At 38.0% G+C, this 8784-nt stretch overlaps 1 non-coding gene across 1 annotated transcript; it reads right to left on the bottom strand.

The window, feature by feature from the left end:
• TRNAA-AGC lies at positions 7041-7112 on the bottom strand. The gene has a single exon. It is a non-coding gene; the product is annotated as a tRNA-Ala (tRNA).

The following is an 8784-nucleotide window of genomic DNA, read 5'->3' on the forward strand; positions in this document are numbered from 1 at the left end:
TTTAAGGAAAGGGCATCAAATAATCATTACCTGGGAAGGTTAGAGTGCAATTTTTTCTGGCCCACAGTAAGCAGTGGTTAAGTAATAAACCAAGCTATTCTTTATAAGTTGAATATGCCCTCCATCTATCTATCTGACTATCTATCTATCGTCTATTATCTCTATCATATCTGTTTATATATCTATTATCAGTATCTATTATCTCTATCATCTCTATCATCTATCATCTATTATCTCTATCATATCTACCTATTATCTATATATATTGTCTATATCTATTATCCATCTATATCTATTTATCTATTATCTATCTATATCTATCTATCTATCTCTCTATCATCATCACGTACAGGTTTTTATAATTATAAATGTACTTTATAAGTCTAAATTTTTAAAGCTTACCTGGTAATCCATAAGAACACCTTTGAGAAATCCAGATTCTTCAAATGGTATATTTGAAACTTTATACTAGCCTGAACATTTAGATGCTGTTTGTATGAGGGTGTGAGTGAATATTTGTATGTGTGTGTTTTGAGAACATCTTATGAAGAAAATTCTGTTTCATCTAGCTAAGCAGCTACAAAACTAATGACAACAACAAAGTCCTTAATTATGCTGGTGAAGAAACTTGAAGGGGGCCAGGGAGTATAAGGAGTATAGGGAAATTATTATTTCAAACCAAATCACTAATTTATTTTGTGAATCCCTCAGTGGGTCAGCCTTTAATCTGGAAGGTGATAATGACTTGTTTCTTAAGTTTAAATCTTTACTGTTTGGCAGAAACTAATAAAAGATCTTATGCCATTATAAGGATGCTTAATGTGGCCATTCAAAACCTCAGCTCCCTTGACCTCTGATTCTTGCAGATAGTCTAGCCAAGTATTAAAAGTAGGCAAATTTATTTAGTTTTTCCTATCGACTCTCATCTTTAACTTTCAATTTCATTGCTGATATTTTATCTTCAGTTGTAAGCACAAAAACATTCCAAGCCCTGCATGATCAAATTTAGTTTAGTTATTGCTCTAAAATAGCAGCAATATGCTAGCTACTATGGCTGTGTAATTTTTCAAAGTAACTGGGTTATTGGAGTTTCTTTATCAGAAAAAAAAAGAATTTTTTATTTTGTTTTATTTCAAATAGCTTTAGCAGCACATTGCTTTAGTATAGCTAATGAATGGTGCTATTAAAAATCAAATTTTAAGCATGCATATGTAATTAAACCTCATAAAAACCCTGAAGGCTGGGATTCTGGGAACTTCTGTGTTGGTGAACCTGGGAAGGGGCTGGGAGCTCAAACCCCTTCCCACATCCCTCCACCCACATATCTCTTCTATTTGGCTGTTTTGGAATCACATCTGTTTTATAAAAATGATAATATCTAGTGAGTCAATGGGTTTTCCTGACTTTGAGCTGCTTTAGAACATGAATCAAAACCAAGGAAGGAATTGTGGGAATCTCTGATTTAGAGCCGGGCTGTCAGAAGCACAGGTAACTGTTTGGGCTTGGGACCAACATCTGAAGCAGAGGAAGGTCTTCTGGAAATAAGCCCTTTACCTGTAGAGTCTGACTCTATCTCAGGGTAGATACTGTCAGAAATGAGTGGATTATTGGGATTGCTGTCAGTGTGGGCACACCACACAAGGTGCACACACACAGGAATTGGGTCCAGGAGCTCTCGCTCTCTCTTTTTTTTTTCCTCATTTTTAGGGCTGTTCCAGAGCCATATGAAAGTTTCCAGGCTAGGGGTCGAATTAGAGCTGCAGCTGCTGGTGTACACCACAGCCACAGCAACTGCCTGATCTGAGTTGCATCTTAGACCTACATCACAGCTCACAGCAACGCGGGATCCTTAACCCACTGAGCGAGGCTAGGGATCAAACCTGTGTCCTCCTGGATACTAGTCATATTTGTTTCTGCTGAGCCACAGAGGGAACTCCTGGTCCAGGAGCTGTTTTAAAAGTGTCATGCAGCCATCTCAGATCCTCCAAGGAACCCAGAGCAATGTAGAACATGGTTTGTAAAGTGGTCTGCGTGAAATCTCAAAGGATTTTTCCTTTTACAATATTAGGCCATGCCAACATCTACATTTCTACCAGTGCCTAACTGAATATTCAGTATCTAATTTAAATGTGGTATGAACTCCTGAAATGTTAAAATATAGGAGTAAGTCCATATAATTTTTAAAGAAAGTTAACAGGAGTAATTGGAAAAATTGGATCCTGCATAAATTTTGACACTGGGGTTTTTTTAAGATGCCCAAAGTCCTTGCAGCCTTAGAACTTACACAGCAAACCACTGTCAATTCACCTAAGCCTCCTGTCCTGTGACTCTATTATAAGATCTCTTTGTATGGGGAAGGAGAGCTCTACTCAGCTCATTTTCACATTAAGACAAAAACAATGGAGATAAAATCAATAATCTTATCCCAAAGGCGGGAGGACCCTATTGGTTACAATAGATAATTAAATTGTTGGCTGTTTTTTAGTATAATTTGATCGAAGACATTAGTATTAAACGCTTAAAAAGTTACATTGGGATATAGCAGTGATTCACTTGTCCTGAAAACCAAGAAAATAGAACAGCAAAAATAATTTCTGTTTATAAATGAGGATTGTATTTTGAGGGTTTTTTTGGTCTAGATTTATGTATATAATTCAAATGCATAGAATTTGCCACCTCTTAGTTTTCACTGCAGGCTTCTGTTTGACAGCATCATGATCAATCTGTGTTTTTATGTGGATTTTTACAATTTCTAATGTTCCATTATCTAAACTGTGATTACCTGACCTATCAATTGCTTTCACGTGAAGAAAAGTCAGCTTCCATTTCTAAATGAAAGAGAAGTTAAATTTATTCTATGAAAGCAAAATGGAAAAAAGTAATAAAAATAATAATAAAAGTGCTAATGGATTTAGTCATTTAAACTCAATTACTGTCAGAATTAAAGATTGGAAAACAGATACATGGTATTCCCTCTGTCTGGAATCTCTTTCTAGGAACACTTAGATGACAAATCTGATCAAAATGTAAGGTGCAGATAAAAATAAACCCGCATATGAAATTTTGCTACTATCTGCTAGTTACCAACTGTAAAAAAAAAAAAAAAAAGAAAAAAGAAAAAGAAAAGAAAAGAAAAGAAAAAAAGCACAACCTAAAAGTTGAGAATCAGAGTCCCTCCTGTGGTGCAGTGGGTTAAGGATCTGGCGTTGCTGTGGCTCAGATTTGATCCCTGGCCTGGGGAACTTCCATACACTAGAGGTGCAGCTGCAAAAAGAAAAAAGAAAAAAAAAATTTAGCAACATATTACATTTGGTGGACAGAACTGAGGACTTAAACCTGGAAGAGAGCCTCCAAGTAACTCTGAGGAGCCACTCCCAAGAGATAAGAGAAGAGCCAGGATATACAGAAGTCTTGCAACAAAGACTGGGTAGTCAGAGCATCAAAATATTACTGTTAATTAAAGAAAACCAGAGATTTCAAGTTAACAAATTTAATGCTTTTATATGTTATGGGAAGGTGCAAGAGTTTGAGCTGATTGAAATCATTCCTTTGAAATGTACCTTAAGGGAGTTCCCATCCTGGCTCAGTGGAAACGAATCTGACTAGTATCCATGAGGACACGGATTCGATCCCTGGCCTTGCTCAGTGGGTTAAGGATCCCACATTGCCAAAAGCTGTGATGTAGGTTGAAAACGCGGCTTTCATTTGTTGTGGCTGTGGCTGTGGTGCAGGCTGGCAGCTACAGCTCTGATTCAACCCCTAGCCTGGGAACCACCATACACAGTGGGTGTGGCCATAAACAAACAAAAAGACTGAAAAAAAAAGTGGTAGTGCACTTTGGCTATGTGGGGCCGGTTTCTTGTGCTTTCCCACTGAGACCCTCAGGTGCCCACTTGGGGGTGGCTGTTGTGGCCATTGCCTTGAAGGCTGCAACATCCTGTGTACTGATATGGCAGGTGACATTTTTCATCCATGTAGTCAGAGCTAGATACTTTCTCTTCATGTTCCTGACTCCAGATTGGGCTCAAGTGGAGTTTAGACATATTGGAGAGTATTTGGTAATGTTCTGGGTATGGATGGAAAACCAGGCTTGATTGAACTTTTTAGGCTGTGGATTAGTTTCCTAGGGCTGCCTTAAAACACTGCCAACTGAGTTAATCAGAACAAGAGAGATGCACTCTGTCACAATTTTGGGGCTACAAGTTCAAAACCAGGATGTCAGCAGAACTATGCTCTCTCAGAGACACTGGATAGAAGTCTTCCTGGCATCTTCCCAGTTTCTAATGGTGGCTGGCCATCCTTGACGCTCCTTGGTGTGTAACATCATTCTGGTCTCTGCCTCTGCTGTTACAAGGTCTGCTTCCTGCGAGAATTCATCAAGCAATTGCCTCCTGTGTCTTCACACCAACACTTCTAAGGCCACCAGCCGTTTGGGATTAAAGGCTCACCGTCTTCCAGGATGAGCTCATCTTAACACATTATGACTGCCAAAATCTCTTTCAAAATAATGTCATACTCTGAGGGATTTTGATGTATCTTTAGAGGGAACCCATACCAGGCAAAAAGGAAGTGGTCTGCTTTGTTGAGGAGTCAGGGTCAATACTTGGATAGGAAGGATAGCCATTGTCAGTATCCTTATACATTGGCCCTTCCGCTAGACTTGTGCATTTGTTTCTGAGTTCTGTGAAAATTCCTGAAGACAGACATGGAGGGGACCTTCCCCCGAGGCTGTGCAACTGAGCAGGACCCTAGGCAGCCTTCCCAGAACATGCCCTTTCCCCATACTCTACTTTGGCTCCTCTATGAAGTACTTAGATAACAGTATCCTGAGTTGTTTGGTAGATGCTAAAACTACCACCAGATGCCAGAAGATAACTCAATGACCATGAGCAGGGAGCCCCCAGACCTACAGGTACCTAAGGATTGATGATAACCTGTGACACCGCCCTGTTGCCTTACCATCCACCAATCGGAAAACTGTGCACCAGCTGATCACAGACGCAGTGACTGCCCCCATCACCTGGCCTTTAGAAATATTTTCCTGAAACCCATCGTCTTTCAGGTGTTCCGAGCACTTCTTGCCCTAGATCCTTGCTTGGTGCCTGGCAATAAACGCTACACTTCCTGTCACCACAACCTGGTGTCAGTAGATCAGTTTTATGGCCCTGCTAGAAAACTCAAGTTTGGTTTGGTGACAGATGGATATCAATGTGACATGGGAAGGGCCTGAAAGTCTGGGGAAACAAGGGTGCCAGGGATCTCAGAAGAGAGGAATGAAGAGAAAAGAGCTGGACAGAGAAAGGCCCAGAAAGTTGCAGATGGCCTCCTTGAGTATTCAGCTGGTTGACTCATACGTATGAGGAAACTATCTAAGGCTAGAGAAAGAACCACCTGGAAGGATCACAGTTAACAGCATACTACAAGGAGTGTTTAAAGGTCATTCTTCAGGCAGAAGGAAAATGGTGACACATAGAATTACAGATTTGCACAAAGGAATATGGAGCTCTAAAAATGGTCATTCCATAGGTAAATGTATTTAGGCTTTAAAATTAATTTTCAAATCTCTGAAATAGTTGTTTTAACAAAAATGATTACAATGTGTGGAGTTTTCTGCTGGAGAAAGCATTCATTGAAGACTTTTTAAGTGGACTGCTCTAAGAAATTATGGATGATAAAAAGTAGATAAATCTTAAGGGTGTCAATGGAACCCCATTCATAAATTCTGGCAGCAGACTGTCTTTATACTAAGAGAGGCTAAGGTTTGCCAAAAGTTCGCCCCTGACATAATAGAATTACAGCCTCTGTCAAAGTCTTCTGAGTCCTCTATTTCAACCTTGAAACGTGCTCTAAGAGCACTTTTAAACTCCTTTCCAGGGCAGCTTTGGAAAGTTGAGAATACTTCACTAGTGTAAAGTAGCTTTTAGCTCTTCTCCCACAAGAGATCTTGTGGAAAGATGTTTGTGAAAAACATTTTTTAGGTGCCCTTATGGTGAACTCAATGGCAAGACTTAGGAACACTTATTCAAATAAATATAAAGATGATAGAAATATACAATCTCAGAAAAGAACAGATAAGAAGCCAGGAAAATGGAATTTCCAAACTATGTGAATTCTGACCAAAATAAGAATGATGCCAAGCTTTTCATCAAACAGATCTCTATTTTATCAAATTGATAACTGTTTAAAAATCTTTTGTAAAAAAGGAGGAGGAAGAAGATGAACTCAAAATAAAGCCATGAAACAGTTCCAAGGGAGTTTTTGGTGATAGAAAACTCTGTAGTATTTTAATCGCATACTCAATTTATGCTGTTGACTTTCATTTAGAAACTTTTGACTGTGAGGAATTCAACTATTTTTTTTTAAATTTCTGGATTCTGCCTGGGAGCATAGATGACAAATTCATAGGCATCTTATAAGAAAATCAGTTTTACAAAATATTCAACATTTATTTCCAGGGTTAATTCAGAGTTTATCAGTTTCTAGATGTAACATTGTACAAGCAGTACTGAAATATGGGAGTGTGACCTGCAATGAGGCTGTGGCAGTGGATGAGGCTGGACACATAATCCAGAGACTTGCACAAGGGTGTGTGGACATCTGATTCTGTGAGTCCACAGTTCACTCTTGTGTTGGCATCTGTGTCAGCTGGCCTGAAAGTAGAAGAATAAATGTATTGCATCTTTCTGGAGCATCTCTTTTATTCAAAATCTGGTGGGTTGAAATGTTAGGTATAAAAGCTTAAGGTGTTAATATTATAACAAATTGAGTTATGTTGTGGAGCATGCTATTTAGGATAACATTACCGTTTAAGTACAGTGGAATCTGGTAGCACATTATATGAGATCTGCTGTGGTGACTTCCTCTTCTGCTCTTTTCGATATTGTTAGAGACAGTTTGGAAGTTCGTTACAGGAAAGAGAGCTTGGATTGAAGAGAATGGGTCTAAATTTGTTTCTTTATTATAAGGTGACTATAATACTTACTTAGATTTTAAGGGCATTGCCAGGGTGAAAGGTTTTAGTTGTATGAGAAAAGCATAAGTGGAGGTGCTGGGAATTGAACCCAGGGCCTTGTGCATGCTAAGCACATGCTCTACCACTGAGCTACACCCCCATTCTGTAAATATCCTTTAAGCAGCACCTTGTAAGTCAAAGTAGGATTCTTGAACTAAGGGAGGGAAATAAAGCAGCAGTGGTGATATCATCATCAGAAGAAAAAAATTCTTAAAGATGATGAACAATCCTCAGATTCAGGGAAAATCTGAAACTCTTCTTATATTAGATTTCTTCATTGTCTAGTATTACCTGAATGCTTCTCTTAACCTAGGATTCTGAGATACTCAGAATGTGTTCCTGGATACTTTTCAGTGTGTAAATGTTAATTCTTTCTTAAACATCCTCCTTCTGATTCTTAGACCTCTTTCTCTCCAAGCAAGTTTTCAATTTCAACTAGTATTGCTGAACTTGAGCTACAGTGATAAATTCATGGCAAAACAAAAACAAACAAACAAAAAAACCAAAAAATTACTCCCTAAATGACATCCTGAAGAGTTCCCATTATGGCTCACTGAGTTAAGAACCTGACATAGTGTCCATGAGGATGCTGGTTTGATCCCTGGCCTCACCCAATGAGTTACTGCAGGTGCAACCATAAAAAGAAAATAAATAAATAAATTCCTGAAAATATTCTCCCATTGCATACCTGTCAAATCTTTGCTTTTATGATAGTCTTCAAATTTAGACTATCTTTGTTTCAGAGCTGTTATTATGCCTGTACACCTTTCATTCTCTTGCCAAATCATAGCTGAAATAGCCAAATTTACAAAAGAAAAATTCTAAAAAGAAACTTACGAATAGAATATGTCATTATGATTTTCAGAGGCAAATAAGAATCAGAGCATAAAATGATGGTTTAAATTAAATGATTTCTAAAATTTATTTGTGACTTATTTAATCACCTTCTAAGACTTACCACACAAAGCTAAAATTTGTTTATTGCATGAGACCTATCTCAGCTTCAGCCTTGCCCACCCTTCTAGACTCATCTCCTGTCTCTCTGACAATGCTATTTTCTTTGAAGCCCAGATATGCTTCCCAAACAGTCCCCAAACTACCATTGCTTCATTATTCTGCATAGTTCGATAATTTTCTTCCCCAAATCACATTATTAGCAAACTCCCATTCAACATTCAACTCAGGTGTTTTTTTTTTTTTTTTTCCTATGGAGCGTTTCCTACCCGGCTCTCCCTCAGGCATAGTGAAACTCTCTTTTCATTTTTGGATATAATATATTCAATTCATTATCTCATGCTATATTATTTTTATATTTGCTTTTATGAGATATTGAGTCATGTAAATACAATAAAATCCACAGATTGTATATATAGAGTTTAATGACTTTTGACGACAAATAGGTATACCCGCTTAACCACCACTTTGTATCATGATATAAAACATGTCTATTATGCCCCAGAGTTCCTTTTTCCAGATAGTTCTTCCTCCCCTACACCTGGAGGGAGATACTTTTCTGATTTATTCCCTTGCCATGATTTTTTTCTGCTTTGAAACTTCATAGAACTGGAATCATTAGAACATATACTCCTTCATGCCTGGCTTCAGTGCTTTAAATCTTCTTATTCTTTTTGGTGCTTACCGATAGTTCATTTCTTTTTTATTATTTAGAAATAGTCTATTGAATACATATACCATAATCTATTTGTCCATTCAGCTCTTATGAGTTGCTTTTATACTTTGTGGTTTCTATGTATAATACTGCAGTGACTCAT

Source organism: Sus scrofa, chromosome 1 (genome assembly GCF_000003025.6).
Source record: "Sus scrofa isolate TJ Tabasco breed Duroc chromosome 1, Sscrofa11.1, whole genome shotgun sequence".
Lineage (NCBI taxonomy): Eukaryota > Metazoa > Chordata > Mammalia > Artiodactyla > Suidae > Sus > Sus scrofa.